The sequence below is a fragment of the Oncorhynchus kisutch genome, unplaced genomic scaffold, assembly GCF_002021735.2.
Source record: "Oncorhynchus kisutch isolate 150728-3 unplaced genomic scaffold, Okis_V2 Okis01b-Okis20b_hom, whole genome shotgun sequence".
NCBI classification, from domain to species: Eukaryota; Metazoa; Chordata; class Actinopteri; order Salmoniformes; family Salmonidae; genus Oncorhynchus; species Oncorhynchus kisutch.
The window spans coordinates 10,068,249-10,085,678 of record NW_022261978.1 but is presented as its reverse complement, the minus strand read 5'-3'; the positions used below and the strand labels follow the sequence as shown (position 1 = coordinate 10,085,678).

The 17,430-nt window shown below is 42.4% G+C and overlaps 21 non-coding genes across 21 annotated transcripts; all 21 read left to right on the top strand.

The window, feature by feature from the left end:
* Positions 1–720: 720 nt before the first annotated feature.
* Positions 721–802, top strand: trnal-uag (transfer RNA leucine (anticodon UAG)). The gene has a single exon. It is a non-coding gene; the product is annotated as a tRNA-Leu (tRNA).
* A 735-nt stretch (positions 803–1,537) lies between these two features.
* On the top strand, positions 1,538–1,619 carry trnal-uag (transfer RNA leucine (anticodon UAG)). Its single transcript has one exon. It is a non-coding gene; the product is annotated as a tRNA-Leu (tRNA).
* Positions 1,620–2,354: 735 nt separating this feature from the next.
* trnal-uag (transfer RNA leucine (anticodon UAG)) lies at positions 2,355–2,436 on the top strand. The gene has a single exon. It is a non-coding gene; the product is annotated as a tRNA-Leu (tRNA).
* A 735-nt stretch (positions 2,437–3,171) lies between these two features.
* Positions 3,172–3,253, top strand: trnal-uag (transfer RNA leucine (anticodon UAG)). Its single transcript has one exon. It is a non-coding gene; the product is annotated as a tRNA-Leu (tRNA).
* Positions 3,254–3,988: 735 nt separating this feature from the next.
* Positions 3,989–4,070, top strand: trnal-uag (transfer RNA leucine (anticodon UAG)). Its single transcript has one exon. It is a non-coding gene; the product is annotated as a tRNA-Leu (tRNA).
* A 735-nt stretch (positions 4,071–4,805) lies between these two features.
* Positions 4,806–4,887, top strand: trnal-uag (transfer RNA leucine (anticodon UAG)). The gene has a single exon. It is a non-coding gene; the product is annotated as a tRNA-Leu (tRNA).
* A 734-nt stretch (positions 4,888–5,621) lies between these two features.
* Positions 5,622–5,703, top strand: trnal-uag (transfer RNA leucine (anticodon UAG)). Its single transcript has one exon. It is a non-coding gene; the product is annotated as a tRNA-Leu (tRNA).
* A 735-nt stretch (positions 5,704–6,438) lies between these two features.
* trnal-uag (transfer RNA leucine (anticodon UAG)) lies at positions 6,439–6,520 on the top strand. Its single transcript has one exon. It is a non-coding gene; the product is annotated as a tRNA-Leu (tRNA).
* A 735-nt stretch (positions 6,521–7,255) lies between these two features.
* On the top strand, positions 7,256–7,337 carry trnal-uag (transfer RNA leucine (anticodon UAG)). The gene has a single exon. It is a non-coding gene; the product is annotated as a tRNA-Leu (tRNA).
* A 734-nt stretch (positions 7,338–8,071) lies between these two features.
* trnal-uag (transfer RNA leucine (anticodon UAG)) lies at positions 8,072–8,153 on the top strand. The gene has a single exon. It is a non-coding gene; the product is annotated as a tRNA-Leu (tRNA).
* Positions 8,154–8,888: 735 nt separating this feature from the next.
* Positions 8,889–8,970, top strand: trnal-uag (transfer RNA leucine (anticodon UAG)). Its single transcript has one exon. It is a non-coding gene; the product is annotated as a tRNA-Leu (tRNA).
* A 735-nt stretch (positions 8,971–9,705) lies between these two features.
* On the top strand, positions 9,706–9,787 carry trnal-uag (transfer RNA leucine (anticodon UAG)). Its single transcript has one exon. It is a non-coding gene; the product is annotated as a tRNA-Leu (tRNA).
* Positions 9,788–10,522: 735 nt separating this feature from the next.
* Positions 10,523–10,604, top strand: trnal-uag (transfer RNA leucine (anticodon UAG)). The gene has a single exon. It is a non-coding gene; the product is annotated as a tRNA-Leu (tRNA).
* A 735-nt stretch (positions 10,605–11,339) lies between these two features.
* On the top strand, positions 11,340–11,421 carry trnal-uag (transfer RNA leucine (anticodon UAG)). Its single transcript has one exon. It is a non-coding gene; the product is annotated as a tRNA-Leu (tRNA).
* A 735-nt stretch (positions 11,422–12,156) lies between these two features.
* On the top strand, positions 12,157–12,238 carry trnal-uag (transfer RNA leucine (anticodon UAG)). Its single transcript has one exon. It is a non-coding gene; the product is annotated as a tRNA-Leu (tRNA).
* Positions 12,239–12,973: 735 nt separating this feature from the next.
* Positions 12,974–13,055, top strand: trnal-uag (transfer RNA leucine (anticodon UAG)). The gene has a single exon. It is a non-coding gene; the product is annotated as a tRNA-Leu (tRNA).
* A 735-nt stretch (positions 13,056–13,790) lies between these two features.
* trnal-uag (transfer RNA leucine (anticodon UAG)) lies at positions 13,791–13,872 on the top strand. The gene has a single exon. It is a non-coding gene; the product is annotated as a tRNA-Leu (tRNA).
* A 735-nt stretch (positions 13,873–14,607) lies between these two features.
* Positions 14,608–14,689, top strand: trnal-uag (transfer RNA leucine (anticodon UAG)). Its single transcript has one exon. It is a non-coding gene; the product is annotated as a tRNA-Leu (tRNA).
* Positions 14,690–15,424: 735 nt separating this feature from the next.
* Positions 15,425–15,506, top strand: trnal-uag (transfer RNA leucine (anticodon UAG)). Its single transcript has one exon. It is a non-coding gene; the product is annotated as a tRNA-Leu (tRNA).
* Positions 15,507–16,241: 735 nt separating this feature from the next.
* trnal-uag (transfer RNA leucine (anticodon UAG)) lies at positions 16,242–16,323 on the top strand. Its single transcript has one exon. It is a non-coding gene; the product is annotated as a tRNA-Leu (tRNA).
* Positions 16,324–17,058: 735 nt separating this feature from the next.
* trnal-uag (transfer RNA leucine (anticodon UAG)) lies at positions 17,059–17,140 on the top strand. Its single transcript has one exon. It is a non-coding gene; the product is annotated as a tRNA-Leu (tRNA).
* Positions 17,141–17,430: the final 290 nt, after the last annotated feature.

Below are 17,430 nucleotides of genomic sequence, written 5' to 3'. Positions count from 1 at the left end.
CTTTGAGCAAGCTATCACATGTTCTGCTTTATTTCAGGCTTTTACTTTCATGTCGCCCATGCAAGGGAGAAAAGAAGCAATGTTGTGTGTCACGGATGGGGTTCCAACTCAATAGTGTAGTCCATTGCCCTAACCAACCAGCCACCAAGTCCTGTGCTCTCACGGTGGCAGTTGCACCTCCTACCGGTGGTTGTTCATGTCAAATCCTTGATTGGAAAAAAGGAAAGTTGTGATGGTCTGTGCGACGACCAAGCAGTCCATTTTAACAGTGGGTACTGTGGTCGAGCTATCCAGAGAACTGGATTAAAGGACCCAGTCTTTTGGAGGTGTCGGTTCAAAGTCCACCTCTGCAACTTTTTCGCAACAGAAAACTGTAATGTAATTTCAAAAAGGCCACCAAGGACACCGGACAAATAAAGGGAATCCTGCCTTTACCCTAATTCCCACGTCTGTTATTGCAATTATCTGCTGTGTTTTTCTAATTCAATCTGCTTCAGACATAAAAGCAGAAACGAATTCTAAGTTTATATGATGGAAGAAAGAGAAACATCAGATAAATTAAGATTTTTAAAAAGAGAATCAAAAAAAGATGAAGGACGCAAGAGCAACATGAGATACATAAAGATTTTAAAGAAGAAAATGAAAAAGAAGACTATAATACAAGGGAGTGCAGACGCTCTAGGTAACTGACGAGAAAGTGTGAAAATCTTTCCAGATCTGGGTAGTGTGGCCGAGCGGTCTAAGGCGCTGGATTTAGGCTCCAGTCTCTAAGGAGGCGTGGGTTCAAATCCCACCACTGCCATTGTTTTTGAGTTTCTTTGAGCAAGCTATCACATGTTCTGCTTTATTTCAGGCTTTTTACTTTCATGTCGCCCATGCAAGGGAGAAAAGAAGCAATGTTGTGTGTCACGGATGGGGTTCCAACTCAATAGTGTAGTCCATTGCCCTAACCAACCAGCCACCAAGTCCTGTGCTCTCACGGTGGCAGTTGCACCTCCTACCGGTGGTTGTTCATGTCAAATCCTTGATTGGAAAAAAGGAAAGTTGTGATGGTCTGTGCGACGACCAAGCAGTCCATTTTAACAGTGGGTACTGTGGTCGAGCTATCCAGAGAACTGGATTAAAGGACCCAGTCTTTTGGAGGTGTCGGTTCAAAGTCCACCTCTGCAACTTTTTCGCAACAGAAAACTGTAATGTAATTTCAAAAAGGCCACCAAGGACACCGGACAAATAAAGGGAATCCTGCCTTTACCCTAATTCCCACGTCTGTTATTGCAATTATCTGCTGTGTTTTTCTAATTCAATCTGCTTCAGACATAAAAGCAGAAACGAATTCTAAGTTTATACGATGGAAGAAAGAGCAACATCAGATAAATTAAGATTTTTAAAAAGAGAATCAAAAAAAGATGAAGGACGCAAGAGCAACATGAGATACATAAAGATTTTAAAGAAGAAAATGAAAAAGAAGACTATAATACAAGGGAGTGCAGACGCTCTAGGTAACTGACGAGAAAGTGTGAAAATCTTTCCAGATCTGGGTAGTGTGGCCGAGCGGTCTAAGGCGCTGGATTTAGGCTCCAGTCTCTAAGGAGGCGTGGGTTCAAATCCCACCACTGCCATTGTTTTTGAGTTTCTTTGAGCAAGCTATCACATGTTCTGCTTTATTTCAGGCTTTTTACTTTCATGTCGCCCATGCAAGGGAGAAAAGAAGCAATGTTGTGTGTCACGGATGGGGTTCCAACTCAATAGTGTAGTCCATTGCCCTAACCAACCAGCCACCAAGTCCTGTGCTCTCACGGTGGCAGTTGCACCTCCTACCGGTGGTTGTTCATGTCAAATCCTTGATTGGAAAAAAGGAAAGTTGTGATGGTCTGTGCGACGACCAAGCAGTCCATTTTAACAGTGGGTACTGTGGTCGAGCTATCCAGAGAACTGGATTAAAGGACCCAGTCTTTTGGAGGTGTCGGTTCAAAGTCCACCTCTGCAACTTTTTCGCAACAGAAAACTGTAATGTAATTTCAAAAAGGCCACCAAGGACACCGGACAAATAAAGGGAATCCTGCCTTTACCCTAATTCCCACGTCTGTTATTGCAATTATCTGCTGTGTTTTTCTAATTCAATCTGCTTCAGACATAAAAGCAGAAACTAATTCTAAGTTTATACGATGGAAGAAAGAGCAACATCAGATAAATTAAGATTTTTAAAAAGAGAATCAAAAAAAGATGAAGGACGCAAGAGCAACATGAGATACATAAAGATTTTAAAGAAGAAAATGAAAAAGAAGACTATAATACAAGGGAGTGCAGACGCTCTAGGTAACTGACGAGAAAGTGTGAAAATCTTTCCAGATCTGGGTAGTGTGGCCGAGCGGTCTAAGGCGCTGGATTTAGGCTCCAGTCTCTAAGGAGGCGTGGGTTCAAATCCCACCACTGCCATTGTTTTTGAGTTTCTTTGAGCAAGCTATCACATGTTCTGCTTTATTTCAGGCTTTTTACTTTCATGTCGCCCATGCAAGGGAGAAAAGAAGCAATGTTGTGTGTCACGGATGGGGTTCCAACTCAATAGTGTAGTCCATTGCCCTAACCAACCAGCCACCAAGTCCTGTGCTCTCACGGTGGCAGTTGCACCTCCTACCGGTGGTTGTTCATGTCAAATCCTTGATTGGAAAAAAGGAAAGTTGTGATGGTCTGTGCGACGACCAAGCAGTCCATTTTAACAGTGGGTACTGTGGTCGAGCTATCCAGAGAACTGGATTAAAGGACCCAGTCTTTTGGAGGTGTCGGTTCAAAGTCCACCTCTGCAACTTTTTCGCAACAGAAAACTGTAATGTAATTTCAAAAAGGCCACCAAGGACACCGGACAAATAAAGGGAATCCTGCCTTTACCCTAATTCCCACGTCTGTTATTGCAATTATCTGCTGTGTTTTTCTAATTCAATCTGCTTCAGACATAAAAGCAGAAACTAATTCTAAGTTTATACGATGGAAGAAAGAGCAACATCAGATAAATTAAGATTTTTAAAAAGAGAATCAAAAAAAGATGAAGGACGCAAGAGCAACATGAGATACATAAAGATTTTAAAGAAGAAAATGAAAAAGAAGACTATAATACAAGGGAGTGCAGACGCTCTAGGTAACTGACGAGAAAGTGTGAAAATCTTTCCAGATCTGGGTAGTGTGGCCGAGCGGTCTAAGGCGCTGGATTTAGGCTCCAGTCTCTAAGGAGGCGTGGGTTCAAATCCCACCACTGCCATTGTTTTTGAGTTTCTTTGAGCAAGCTATCACATGTTCTGCTTTATTTCAGGCTTTTTACTTTCATGTCGCCCATGCAAGGGAGAAAAGAAGCAATGTTGTGTGTCACGGATGGGGTTCCAACTCAATAGTGTAGTCCATTGCCCTAACCAACCAGCCACCAAGTCCTGTGCTCTCACGGTGGCAGTTGCACCTCCTACCGGTGGTTGTTCATGTCAAATCCTTGATTGGAAAAAAGGAAAGTTGTGATGGTCTGTGCGACGACCAAGCAGTCCATTTTAACAGTGGGTACTGTGGTCGAGCTATCCAGAGAACTGGATTAAAGGACCCAGTCTTTTGGAGGTGTCGGTTCAAAGTCCACCTCTGCAACTTTTTCGCAACAGAAAACTGTAATGTAATTTCAAAAAGGCCACCAAGGACACCGGACAAATAAAGGGAATCCTGCCTTTACCCTAATTCCCACGTCTGTTATTGCAATTATCTGCTGTGTTTTTCTAATTCAATCTGCTTCAGACATAAAAGCAGAAACTAATTCTAAGTTTATACGATGGAAGAAAGAGCAACATCAGATAAATTAAGATTTTTAAAAAGAGAATCAAAAAAAGATGAAGGACGCAAGAGCAACATGAGATACATAAAGATTTTAAAGAAGAAAATGAAAAAGAAGACTATAATACAAGGGAGTGCAGACGCTCTAGGTAACTGACGAGAAAGTGTGAAAATCTTTCCAGATCTGGGTAGTGTGGCCGAGCGGTCTAAGGCGCTGGATTTAGGCTCCAGTCTCTAAGGAGGCGTGGGTTCAAATCCCACCACTGCCATTGTTTTTGAGTTTCTTTGAGCAAGCTATCACATGTTCTGCTTTATTTCAGGCTTTTTACTTTCATGTCGCCCATGCAAGGGAGAAAAGAAGCAATGTTGTGTGTCACGGATGGGGTTCCAACTCAATAGTGTAGTCCATTGCCCTAACCAACCAGCCACCAAGTCCTGTGCTCTCACGGTGGCAGTTGCACCTCCTACCGGTGGTTGTTCATGTCAAATCCTTGATTGGAAAAAAGGAAAGTTGTGATGGTCTGTGCGACGACCAAGCAGTCCATTTTAACAGTGGGTACTGTGGTCGAGCTATCCAGAGAACTGGATTAAAGGACCCAGTCTTTTGGAGGTGTCGGTTCAAAGTCCACCTCTGCAACTTTTTCGCAACAGAAAACTGTAATGTAATTTCAAAAAGGCCACCAAGGACACCGGACAAATAAAGGGAATCCTGCCTTTACCCTAATTCCCACGTCTGTTATTGCAATTATCTGCTGTGTTTTTCTAATTCAATCTGCTTCAGACATAAAAGCAGAAACTAATTCTAAGTTTATACGATGGAAGAAAGAGCAACATCAGATAAATTAAGATTTTTAAAAAGAGAATCAAAAAAAGATGAAGGACGCAAGACCAACATGAGATACATAAAGATTTTAAAGAAGAAAATGAAAAAGAAGACTATAATACAAGGGAGTGCAGACGCTCTAGGTAACTGACGAGAAAGTGTGAAAATCTTTCCAGATCTGGGTAGTGTGGCCGAGCGGTCTAAGGCGCTGGATTTAGGCTCCAGTCTCTAAGGAGGCGTGGGTTCAAATCCCACCACTGCCATTGTTTTTGAGTTTCTTTGAGCAAGCTATCACATGTTCTGCTTTATTTCAGGCTTTTACTTTCATGTCGCCCATGCAAGGGAGAAAAGAAGCAATGTTGTGTGTCACGGATGGGGTTCCAACTCAATAGTGTAGTCCATTGCCCTAACCAACCAGCCACCAAGTCCTGTGCTCTCACGGTGGCAGTTGCACCTCCTACCGGTGGTTGTTCATGTCAAATCCTTGATTGGAAAAAAGGAAAGTTGTGATGGTCTGTGCGACGACCAAGCAGTCCATTTTAACAGTGGGTACTGTGGTCGAGCTATCCAGAGAACTGGATTAAAGGACCCAGTCTTTTGGAGGTGTCGGTTCAAAGTCCACCTCTGCAACTTTTTCGCAACAGAAAACTGTAATGTAATTTCAAAAAGGCCACCAAGGACACCGGACAAATAAAGGGAATCCTGCCTTTACCCTAATTCCCACGTCTGTTATTGCAATTATCTGCTGTGTTTTTCTAATTCAATCTGCTTCAGACATAAAAGCAGAAACTAATTCTAAGTTTATACGATGGAAGAAAGAGCAACATCAGATAAATTAAGATTTTTAAAAAGAGAATCAAAAAAAGATGAAGGACGCAAGAGCAACATGAGATACATAAAGATTTTAAAGAAGAAAATGAAAAAGAAGACTATAATACAAGGGAGTGCAGACGCTCTAGGTAACTGACGAGAAAGTGTGAAAATCTTTCCAGATCTGGGTAGTGTGGCCGAGCGGTCTAAGGCGCTGGATTTAGGCTCCAGTCTCTAAGGAGGCGTGGGTTCAAATCCCACCACTGCCATTGTTTTTGAGTTTCTTTGAGCAAGCTATCACATGTTCTGCTTTATTTCAGGCTTTTTACTTTCATGTCGCCCATGCAAGGGAGAAAAGAAGCAATGTTGTGTGTCACGGATGGGGTTCCAACTCAATAGTGTAGTCCATTGCCCTAACCAACCAGCCACCAAGTCCTGTGCTCTCACGGTGGCAGTTGCACCTCCTACCGGTGGTTGTTCATGTCAAATCCTTGATTGGAAAAAAGGAAAGTTGTGATGGTCTGTGCGACGACCAAGCAGTCCATTTTAACAGTGGGTACTGTGGTCGAGCTATCCAGAGAACTGGATTAAAGGACCCAGTCTTTTGGAGGTGTCGGTTCAAAGTCCACCTCTGCAACTTTTTCGCAACAGAAAACTGTAATGTAATTTCAAAAAGGCCACCAAGGACACCGGACAAATAAAGGGAATCCTGCCTTTACCCTAATTCCCACGTCTGTTATTGCAATTATCTGCTGTGTTTTTCTAATTCAATCTGCTTCAGACATAAAAGCAGAAACTAATTCTAAGTTTATACGATGGAAGAAAGAGCAACATCAGATAAATTAAGATTTTTAAAAAGAGAATCAAAAAAAGATGAAGGACGCAAGACCAACATGAGATACATAAAGATTTTAAAGAAGAAAATGAAAAAGAAGACTATAATACAAGGGAGTGCAGACGCTCTAGGTAACTGACGAGAAAGTGTGAAAATCTTTCCAGATCTGGGTAGTGTGGCCGAGCGGTCTAAGGCGCTGGATTTAGGCTCCAGTCTCTAAGGAGGCGTGGGTTCAAATCCCACCACTGCCATTGTTTTTGAGTTTCTTTGAGCAAGCTATCACATGTTCTGCTTTATTTCAGGCTTTTTACTTTCATGTCGCCCATGCAAGGGAGAAAAGAAGCAATGTTGTGTGTCACGGATGGGGTTCCAACTCAATAGTGTAGTCCATTGCCCTAACCAACCAGCCACCAAGTCCTGTGCTCTCACGGTGGCAGTTGCACCTCCTACCGGTGGTTGTTCATGTCAAATCCTTGATTGGAAAAAAGGAAAGTTGTGATGGTCTGTGCGACGACCAAGCAGTCCATTTTAACAGTGGGTACTGTGGTCGAGCTATCCAGAGAACTGGATTAAAGGACCCAGTCTTTTGGAGGTGTCGGTTCAAAGTCCACCTCTGCAACTTTTTCGCAACAGAAAACTGTAATGTAATTTCAAAAAGGCCACCAAGGACACCGGACAAATAAAGGGAATCCTGCCTTTACCCTAATTCCCACGTCTGTTATTGCAATTATCTGCTGTGTTTTTCTAATTCAATCTGCTTCAGACATAAAAGCAGAAACTAATTCTAAGTTTATACGATGGAAGAAAGAGCAACATCAGATAAATTAAGATTTTTAAAAAGAGAATCAAAAAAAGATGAAGGACGCAAGACCAACATGAGATACATAAAGATTTTAAAGAAGAAAATGAAAAAGAAGACTATAATACAAGGGAGTGCAGACGCTCTAGGTAACTGACGAGAAAGTGTGAAAATCTTTCCAGATCTGGGTAGTGTGGCCGAGCGGTCTAAGGCGCTGGATTTAGGCTCCAGTCTCTAAGGAGGCGTGGGTTCAAATCCCACCACTGCCATTGTTTTGAGTTTCTTTGAGCAAGCTATCACATGTTCTGCTTTATTTCAGGCTTTTTACTTTCATGTCGCCCATGCAAGGGAGAAAAGAAGCAATGTTGTGTGTCACGGATGGGGTTCCAACTCAATAGTGTAGTCCATTGCCCTAACCAACCAGCCACCAAGTCCTGTGCTCTCACGGTGGCAGTTGCACCTCCTACCGGTGGTTGTTCATGTCAAATCCTTGATTGGAAAAAAGGAAAGTTGTGATGGTCTGTGCGACGACCAAGCAGTCCATTTTAACAGTGGGTACTGTGGTCGAGCTATCCAGAGAACTGGATTAAAGGACCCAGTCTTTTGGAGGTGTCGGTTCAAAGTCCACCTCTGCAACTTTTTCGCAACAGAAAACTGTAATGTAATTTCAAAAAGGCCACCAAGGACACCGGACAAATAAAGGGAATCCTGCCTTTACCCTAATTCCCACGTCTGTTATTGCAATTATCTGCTGTGTTTTTCTAATTCAATCTGCTTCAGACATAAAAGCAGAAACGAATTCTAAGTTTATACGATGGAAGAAAGAGCAACATCAGATAAATTAAGATTTTTAAAAAGAGAATCAAAAAAAGATGAAGGACGCAAGAGCAACATGAGATACATAAAGATTTTAAAGAAGAAAATGAAAAAGAAGACTATAATACAAGGGAGTGCAGACGCTCTAGGTAACTGACGAGAAAGTGTGAAAATCTTTCCAGATCTGGGTAGTGTGGCCGAGCGGTCTAAGGCGCTGGATTTAGGCTCCAGTCTCTAAGGAGGCGTGGGTTCAAATCCCACCACTGCCATTGTTTTTGAGTTTCTTTGAGCAAGCTATCACATGTTCTGCTTTATTTCAGGCTTTTTACTTTCATGTCGCCCATGCAAGGGAGAAAAGAAGCAATGTTGTGTGTCACGGATGGGGTTCCAACTCAATAGTGTAGTCCATTGCCCTAACCAACCAGCCACCAAGTCCTGTGCTCTCACGGTGGCAGTTGCACCTCCTACCGGTGGTTGTTCATGTCAAATCCTTGATTGGAAAAAAGGAAAGTTGTGATGGTCTGTGCGACGACCAAGCAGTCCATTTTAACAGTGGGTACTGTGGTCGAGCTATCCAGAGAACTGGATTAAAGGACCCAGTCTTTTGGAGGTGTCGGTTCAAAGTCCACCTCTGCAACTTTTTCGCAACAGAAAACTGTAATGTAATTTCAAAAAGGCCACCAAGGACACCGGACAAATAAAGGGAATCCTGCCTTTACCCTAATTCCCACGTCTGTTATTGCAATTATCTGCTGTGTTTTTCTAATTCAATCTGCTTCAGACATAAAAGCAGAAACTAATTCTAAGTTTATACGATGGAAGAAAGAGCAACATCAGATAAATTAAGATTTTTAAAAAGAGAATCAAAAAAAGATGAAGGACGCAAGACCAACATGAGATACATAAAGATTTTAAAGAAGAAAATGAAAAAGAAGACTATAATACAAGGGAGTGCAGACGCTCTAGGTAACTGACGAGAAAGTGTGAAAATCTTTCCAGATCTGGGTAGTGTGGCCGAGCGGTCTAAGGCGCTGGATTTAGGCTCCAGTCTCTAAGGAGGCGTGGGTTCAAATCCCACCACTGCCATTGTTTTTGAGTTTCTTTGAGCAAGCTATCACATGTTCTGCTTTATTTCAGGCTTTTTACTTTCATGTCGCCCATGCAAGGGAGAAAAGAAGCAATGTTGTGTGTCACGGATGGGGTTCCAACTCAATAGTGTAGTCCATTGCCCTAACCAACCAGCCACCAAGTCCTGTGCTCTCACGGTGGCAGTTGCACCTCCTACCGGTGGTTGTTCATGTCAAATCCTTGATTGGAAAAAAGGAAAGTTGTGATGGTCTGTGCGACGACCAAGCAGTCCATTTTAACAGTGGGTACTGTGGTCGAGCTATCCAGAGAACTGGATTAAAGGACCCAGTCTTTTGGAGGTGTCGGTTCAAAGTCCACCTCTGCAACTTTTTCGCAACAGAAAACTGTAATGTAATTTCAAAAAGGCCACCAAGGACACCGGACAAATAAAGGGAATCCTGCCTTTACCCTAATTCCCACGTCTGTTATTGCAATTATCTGCTGTGTTTTTCTAATTCAATCTGCTTCAGACATAAAAGCAGAAACTAATTCTAAGTTTATACGATGGAAGAAAGAGCAACATCAGATAAATTAAGATTTTTAAAAAGAGAATCAAAAAAAGATGAAGGACGCAAGAGCAACATGAGATACATAAAGATTTTAAAGAAGAAAATGAAAAAGAAGACTATAATACAAGGGAGTGCAGACGCTCTAGGTAACTGACGAGAAAGTGTGAAAATCTTTCCAGATCTGGGTAGTGTGGCCGAGCGGTCTAAGGCGCTGGATTTAGGCTCCAGTCTCTAAGGAGGCGTGGGTTCAAATCCCACCACTGCCATTGTTTTTGAGTTTCTTTGAGCAAGCTATCACATGTTCTGCTTTATTTCAGGCTTTTTACTTTCATGTCGCCCATGCAAGGGAGAAAAGAAGCAATGTTGTGTGTCACGGATGGGGTTCCAACTCAATAGTGTAGTCCATTGCCCTAACCAACCAGCCACCAAGTCCTGTGCTCTCACGGTGGCAGTTGCACCTCCTACCGGTGGTTGTTCATGTCAAATCCTTGATTGGAAAAAAGGAAAGTTGTGATGGTCTGTGCGACGACCAAGCAGTCCATTTTAACAGTGGGTACTGTGGTCGAGCTATCCAGAGAACTGGATTAAAGGACCCAGTCTTTTGGAGGTGTCGGTTCAAAGTCCACCTCTGCAACTTTTTCGCAACAGAAAACTGTAATGTAATTTCAAAAAGGCCACCAAGGACACCGGACAAATAAAGGGAATCCTGCCTTTACCCTAATTCCCACGTCTGTTATTGCAATTATCTGCTGTGTTTTTCTAATTCAATCTGCTTCAGACATAAAAGCAGAAACTAATTCTAAGTTTATACGATGGAAGAAAGAGCAACATCAGATAAATTAAGATTTTTAAAAAGAGAATCAAAAAAAGATGAAGGACGCAAGAGCAACATGAGATACATAAAGATTTTAAAGAAGAAAATGAAAAAGAAGACTATAATACAAGGGAGTGCAGACGCTCTAGGTAACTGACGAGAAAGTGTGAAAATCTTTCCAGATCTGGGTAGTGTGGCCGAGCGGTCTAAGGCGCTGGATTTAGGCTCCAGTCTCTAAGGAGGCGTGGGTTCAAATCCCACCACTGCCATTGTTTTTGAGTTTCTTTGAGCAAGCTATCACATGTTCTGCTTTATTTCAGGCTTTTTACTTTCATGTCGCCCATGCAAGGGAGAAAAGAAGCAATGTTGTGTGTCACGGATGGGGTTCCAACTCAATAGTGTAGTCCATTGCCCTAACCAACCAGCCACCAAGTCCTGTGCTCTCACGGTGGCAGTTGCACCTCCTACCGGTGGTTGTTCATGTCAAATCCTTGATTGGAAAAAAGGAAAGTTGTGATGGTCTGTGCGACGACCAAGCAGTCCATTTTAACAGTGGGTACTGTGGTCGAGCTATCCAGAGAACTGGATTAAAGGACCCAGTCTTTTGGAGGTGTCGGTTCAAAGTCCACCTCTGCAACTTTTTCGCAACAGAAAACTGTAATGTAATTTCAAAAAGGCCACCAAGGACACCGGACAAATAAAGGGAATCCTGCCTTTACCCTAATTCCCACGTCTGTTATTGCAATTATCTGCTGTGTTTTTCTAATTCAATCTGCTTCAGACATAAAAGCAGAAACTAATTCTAAGTTTATACGATGGAAGAAAGAGCAACATCAGATAAATTAAGATTTTTAAAAAGAGAATCAAAAAAAGATGAAGGACGCAAGACCAACATGAGATACATAAAGATTTTAAAGAAGAAAATGAAAAAGAAGACTATAATACAAGGGAGTGCAGACGCTCTAGGTAACTGACGAGAAAGTGTGAAAATCTTTCCAGATCTGGGTAGTGTGGCCGAGCGGTCTAAGGCGCTGGATTTAGGCTCCAGTCTCTAAGGAGGCGTGGGTTCAAATCCCACCACTGCCATTGTTTTTGAGTTTCTTTGAGCAAGCTATCACATGTTCTGCTTTATTTCAGGCTTTTTACTTTCATGTCGCCCATGCAAGGGAGAAAAGAAGCAATGTTGTGTGTCACGGATGGGGTTCCAACTCAATAGTGTAGTCCATTGCCCTAACCAACCAGCCACCAAGTCCTGTGCTCTCACGGTGGCAGTTGCACCTCCTACCGGTGGTTGTTCATGTCAAATCCTTGATTGGAAAAAAGGAAAGTTGTGATGGTCTGTGCGACGACCAAGCAGTCCATTTTAACAGTGGGTACTGTGGTCGAGCTATCCAGAGAACTGGATTAAAGGACCCAGTCTTTTGGAGGTGTCGGTTCAAAGTCCACCTCTGCAACTTTTTCGCAACAGAAAACTGTAATGTAATTTCAAAAAGGCCACCAAGGACACCGGACAAATAAAGGGAATCCTGCCTTTACCCTAATTCCCACGTCTGTTATTGCAATTATCTGCTGTGTTTTTCTAATTCAATCTGCTTCAGACATAAAAGCAGAAACTAATTCTAAGTTTATACGATGGAAGAAAGAGCAACATCAGATAAATTAAGATTTTTAAAAAGAGAATCAAAAAAAGATGAAGGACGCAAGAGCAACATGAGATACATAAAGATTTTAAAGAAGAAAATGAAAAAGAAGACTATAATACAAGGGAGTGCAGACGCTCTAGGTAACTGACGAGAAAGTGTGAAAATCTTTCCAGATCTGGGTAGTGTGGCCGAGCGGTCTAAGGCGCTGGATTTAGGCTCCAGTCTCTAAGGAGGCGTGGGTTCAAATCCCACCACTGCCATTGTTTTTGAGTTTCTTTGAGCAAGCTATCACATGTTCTGCTTTATTTCAGGCTTTTTACTTTCATGTCGCCCATGCAAGGGAGAAAAGAAGCAATGTTGTGTGTCACGGATGGGGTTCCAACTCAATAGTGTAGTCCATTGCCCTAACCAACCAGCCACCAAGTCCTGTGCTCTCACGGTGGCAGTTGCACCTCCTACCGGTGGTTGTTCATGTCAAATCCTTGATTGGAAAAAAGGAAAGTTGTGATGGTCTGTGCGACGACCAAGCAGTCCATTTTAACAGTGGGTACTGTGGTCGAGCTATCCAGAGAACTGGATTAAAGGACCCAGTCTTTTGGAGGTGTCGGTTCAAAGTCCACCTCTGCAACTTTTTCGCAACAGAAAACTGTAATGTAATTTCAAAAAGGCCACCAAGGACACCGGACAAATAAAGGGAATCCTGCCTTTACCCTAATTCCCACGTCTGTTATTGCAATTATCTGCTGTGTTTTTCTAATTCAATCTGCTTCAGACATAAAAGCAGAAACTAATTCTAAGTTTATACGATGGAAGAAAGAGCAACATCAGATAAATTAAGATTTTTAAAAAGAGAATCAAAAAAAGATGAAGGACGCAAGAGCAACATGAGATACATAAAGATTTTAAAGAAGAAAATGAAAAAGAAGACTATAATACAAGGGAGTGCAGACGCTCTAGGTAACTGACGAGAAAGTGTGAAAATCTTTCCAGATCTGGGTAGTGTGGCCGAGCGGTCTAAGGCGCTGGATTTAGGCTCCAGTCTCTAAGGAGGCGTGGGTTCAAATCCCACCACTGCCATTGTTTTTGAGTTTCTTTGAGCAAGCTATCACATGTTCTGCTTTATTTCAGGCTTTTTACTTTCATGTCGCCCATGCAAGGGAGAAAAGAAGCAATGTTGTGTGTCACGGATGGGGTTCCAACTCAATAGTGTAGTCCATTGCCCTAACCAACCAGCCACCAAGTCCTGTGCTCTCACGGTGGCAGTTGCACCTCCTACCGGTGGTTGTTCATGTCAAATCCTTGATTGGAAAAAAGGAAAGTTGTGATGGTCTGTGCGACGACCAAGCAGTCCATTTTAACAGTGGGTACTGTGGTCGAGCTATCCAGAGAACTGGATTAAAGGACCCAGTCTTTTGGAGGTGTCGGTTCAAAGTCCACCTCTGCAACTTTTTCGCAACAGAAAACTGTAATGTAATTTCAAAAAGGCCACCAAGGACACCGGACAAATAAAGGGAATCCTGCCTTTACCCTAATTCCCACGTCTGTTATTGCAATTATCTGCTGTGTTTTTCTAATTCAATCTGCTTCAGACATAAAAGCAGAAACTAATTCTAAGTTTATACGATGGAAGAAAGAGCAACATCAGATAAATTAAGATTTTTAAAAAGAGAATCAAAAAAAGATGAAGGACGCAAGAGCAACATGAGATACATAAAGATTTTAAAGAAGAAAATGAAAAAGAAGACTATAATACAAGGGAGTGCAGACGCTCTAGGTAACTGACGAGAAAGTGTGAAAATCTTTCCAGATCTGGGTAGTGTGGCCGAGCGGTCTAAGGCGCTGGATTTAGGCTCCAGTCTCTAAGGAGGCGTGGGTTCAAATCCCACCACTGCCATTGTTTTTGAGTTTCTTTGAGCAAGCTATCACATGTTCTGCTTTATTTCAGGCTTTTTACTTTCATGTCGCCCATGCAAGGGAGAAAAGAAGCAATGTTGTGTGTCACGGATGGGGTTCCAACTCAATAGTGTAGTCCATTGCCCTAACCAACCAGCCACCAAGTCCTGTGCTCTCACGGTGGCAGTTGCACCTCCTACCGGTGGTTGTTCATGTCAAATCCTTGATTGGAAAAAAGGAAAGTTGTGATGGTCTGTGCGACGACCAAGCAGTCCATTTTAACAGTGGGTACTGTGGTCGAGCTATCCAGAGAACTGGATTAAAGGACCCAGTCTTTTGGAGGTGTCGGTTCAAAGTCCACCTCTGCAACTTTTTCGCAACAGAAAACTGTAATGTAATTTCAAAAAGGCCACCAAGGACACCGGACAAATAAAGGGAATCCTGCCTTTACCCTAATTCCCACGTCTGTTATTGCAATTATCTGCTGTGTTTTTCTAATTCAATCTGCTTCAGACATAAAAGCAGAAACTAATTCTAAGTTTATACGATGGAAGAAAGAGCAACATCAGATAAATTAAGATTTTTAAAAAGAGAATCAAAAAAAGATGAAGGACGCAAGAGCAACATGAGATACATAAAGATTTTAAAGAAGAAAATGAAAAAGAAGACTATAATACAAGGGAGTGCAGACGCTCTAGGTAACTGACGAGAAAGTGTGAAAATCTTTCCAGATCTGGGTAGTGTGGCCGAGCGGTCTAAGGCGCTGGATTTAGGCTCCAGTCTCTAAGGAGGCGTGGGTTCAAATCCCACCACTGCCATTGTTTTTGAGTTTCTTTGAGCAAGCTATCACATGTTCTGCTTTATTTCAGGCTTTTTACTTTCATGTCGCCCATGCAAGGGAGAAAAGAAGCAATGTTGTGTGTCACGGATGGGGTTCCAACTCAATAGTGTAGTCCATTGCCCTAACCAACCAGCCACCAAGTCCTGTGCTCTCACGGTGGCAGTTGCACCTCCTACCGGTGGTTGTTCATGTCAAATCCTTGATTGGAAAAAAGGAAAGTTGTGATGGTCTGTGCGACGACCAAGCAGTCCATTTTAACAGTGGGTACTGTGGTCGAGCTATCCAGAGAACTGGATTAAAGGACCCAGTCTTTTGGAGGTGTCGGTTCAAAGTCCACCTCTGCAACTTTTTCGCAACAGAAAACTGTAATGTAATTTCAAAAAGGCCACCAAGGACACCGGACAAATAAAGGGAATCCTGCCTTTACCCTAATTCCCACGTCTGTTATTGCAATTATCTGCTGTGTTTTTCTAATTCAATCTGCTTCAGACATAAAAGCAGAAACTAATTCTAAGTTTATACGATGGAAGAAAGAGCAACATCAGATAAATTAAGATTTTTAAAAAGAGAATCAAAAAAAGATGAAGGACGCAAGAGCAACATGAGATACATAAAGATTTTAAAGAAGAAAATGAAAAAGAAGACTATAATACAAGGGAGTGCAGACGCTCTAGGTAACTGACGAGAAAGTGTGAAAATCTTTCCAGATCTGGGTAGTGTGGCCGAGCGGTCTAAGGCGCTGGATTTAGGCTCCAGTCTCTAAGGAGGCGTGGGTTCAAATCCCACCACTGCCATTGTTTTTGAGTTTCTTTGAGCAAGCTATCACATGTTCTGCTTTATTTCAGGCTTTTTACTTTCATGTCGCCCATGCAAGGGAGAAAAGAAGCAATGTTGTGTGTCACGGATGGGGTTCCAACTCAATAGTGTAGTCCATTGCCCTAACCAACCAGCCACCAAGTCCTGTGCTCTCACGGTGGCAGTTGCACCTCCTACCGGTGGTTGTTCATGTCAAATCCTTGATTGGAAAAAAGGAAAGTTGTGATGGTCTGTGCGACGACCAAGCAGTCCATTTTAACAGTGGGTACTGTGGTCGAGCTATCCAGAGAACTGGATTAAAGGACCCAGTCTTTTGGAGGTGTCGGTTCAAAGTCCACCTCTGCAACTTTTTCGCAACAGAAAACTGTAATGTAATTTCAAAAAGGCCACCAAGGACACCGGACAAATAAAGGGAATCCTGCCTTTACCCTAATTCCCACGTCTGTTATTGCAATTATCTGCTGTGTTTTTCTAATTCAATCTGCTTCAGACATAAAAGCAGAAACTAATTCTAAGTTTATACGATGGAAGAAAGAGCAACATCAGATAAATTAAGATTTTTAAAAAGAGAATCAAAAAAAGATGAAGGACGCAAGAGCAACATGAGATACATAAAGATTTTAAAGAAGAAAATGAAAAAGAAGACTATAATACAAGGGAGTGCAGACGCTCTAGGTAACTGACGAGAAAGTGTGAAAATCTTTCCAGATCTGGGTAGTGTGGCCGAGCGGTCTAAGGCGCTGGATTTAGGCTCCAGTCTCTAAGGAGGCGTGGGTTCAAATCCCACCACTGCCATTGTTTTTGAGTTTCTTTGAGCAAGCTATCACATGTTCTGCTTTATTTCAGGCTTTTTACTTTCATGTCGCCCATGCAAGGGAGAAAAGAAGCAATGTTGTGTGTCACGGATGGGGTTCCAACTCAATAGTGTAGTCCATTGCCCTAACCAACCAGCCACCAAGTCCTGTGCTCTCACGGTGGCAGTTGCACCTCCTACCGGTGGTTGTTCATGTCAAATCCTTGATTGGAAAAAAGGAAAGTTGTGATGGTCTGTGCGACGACCAAGCAGTCCATTTTAACAGTGGGTACTGTGGTCGAGCTATCCAGAGAACTGGATTAAAGGACCCAGTCTTTTGGAGGTGTCGGTTCAAAGTCCACCTCTGCAACTTTTTCGCAACAGAAAACTGTAATGTAATTTCAAAAAGGCCACCAAGGACACCGGACAAATAAAGGGAATCCTGCCTTTACCCTAATTCCCACGTCTGTTATTGCAATTATCTGCTGTGTTTTTCTAATTCAATCTGCTTCAGACATAAAAGCAGAAACTAATTCTAAGTTTATACGATGGAAGAAAGAGCAACATCAGATAAATTAAGATTTTTAAAAAGAGAATCAAAAAAAGATGAAGGACGCAAGACCAACATGAGATACATAAAGATTTTAAAGAAGAAAATGAAAAAGAAGACTATAATACAAGGGAGTGCAGACGCTCTAGGTAACTGACGAGAAAGTGTGAAAATCTTTCCAGATCTGGGTAGTGTGGCCGAGCGGTCTAAGGCGCTGGATTTAGGCTCCAGTCTCTAAGGAGGCGTGGGTTCAAATCCCACCACTGCCATTGTTTTTGAGTTTCTTTGAGCAAGCTATCACATGTTCTGCTTTATTTCAGGCTTTTTACTTTCATGTCGCCCATGCAAGGGAGAAAAGAAGCAATGTTGTGTGTCCCGGATGGGGTTCCAACTCAATAGTGTGACTGTAGTCCATTGCCCTAACCAACCAGCCACCAAGTCCTGTGCTCTCACGGTGGCAGTTGCACCTCCTACCGGTGGTTGTTCATGTCAAATCCTTGATTGGAAAAAAGGAAAGTTGTGATGGTCTGTGCGACGACCAAGCAGTCCATTTTAACAG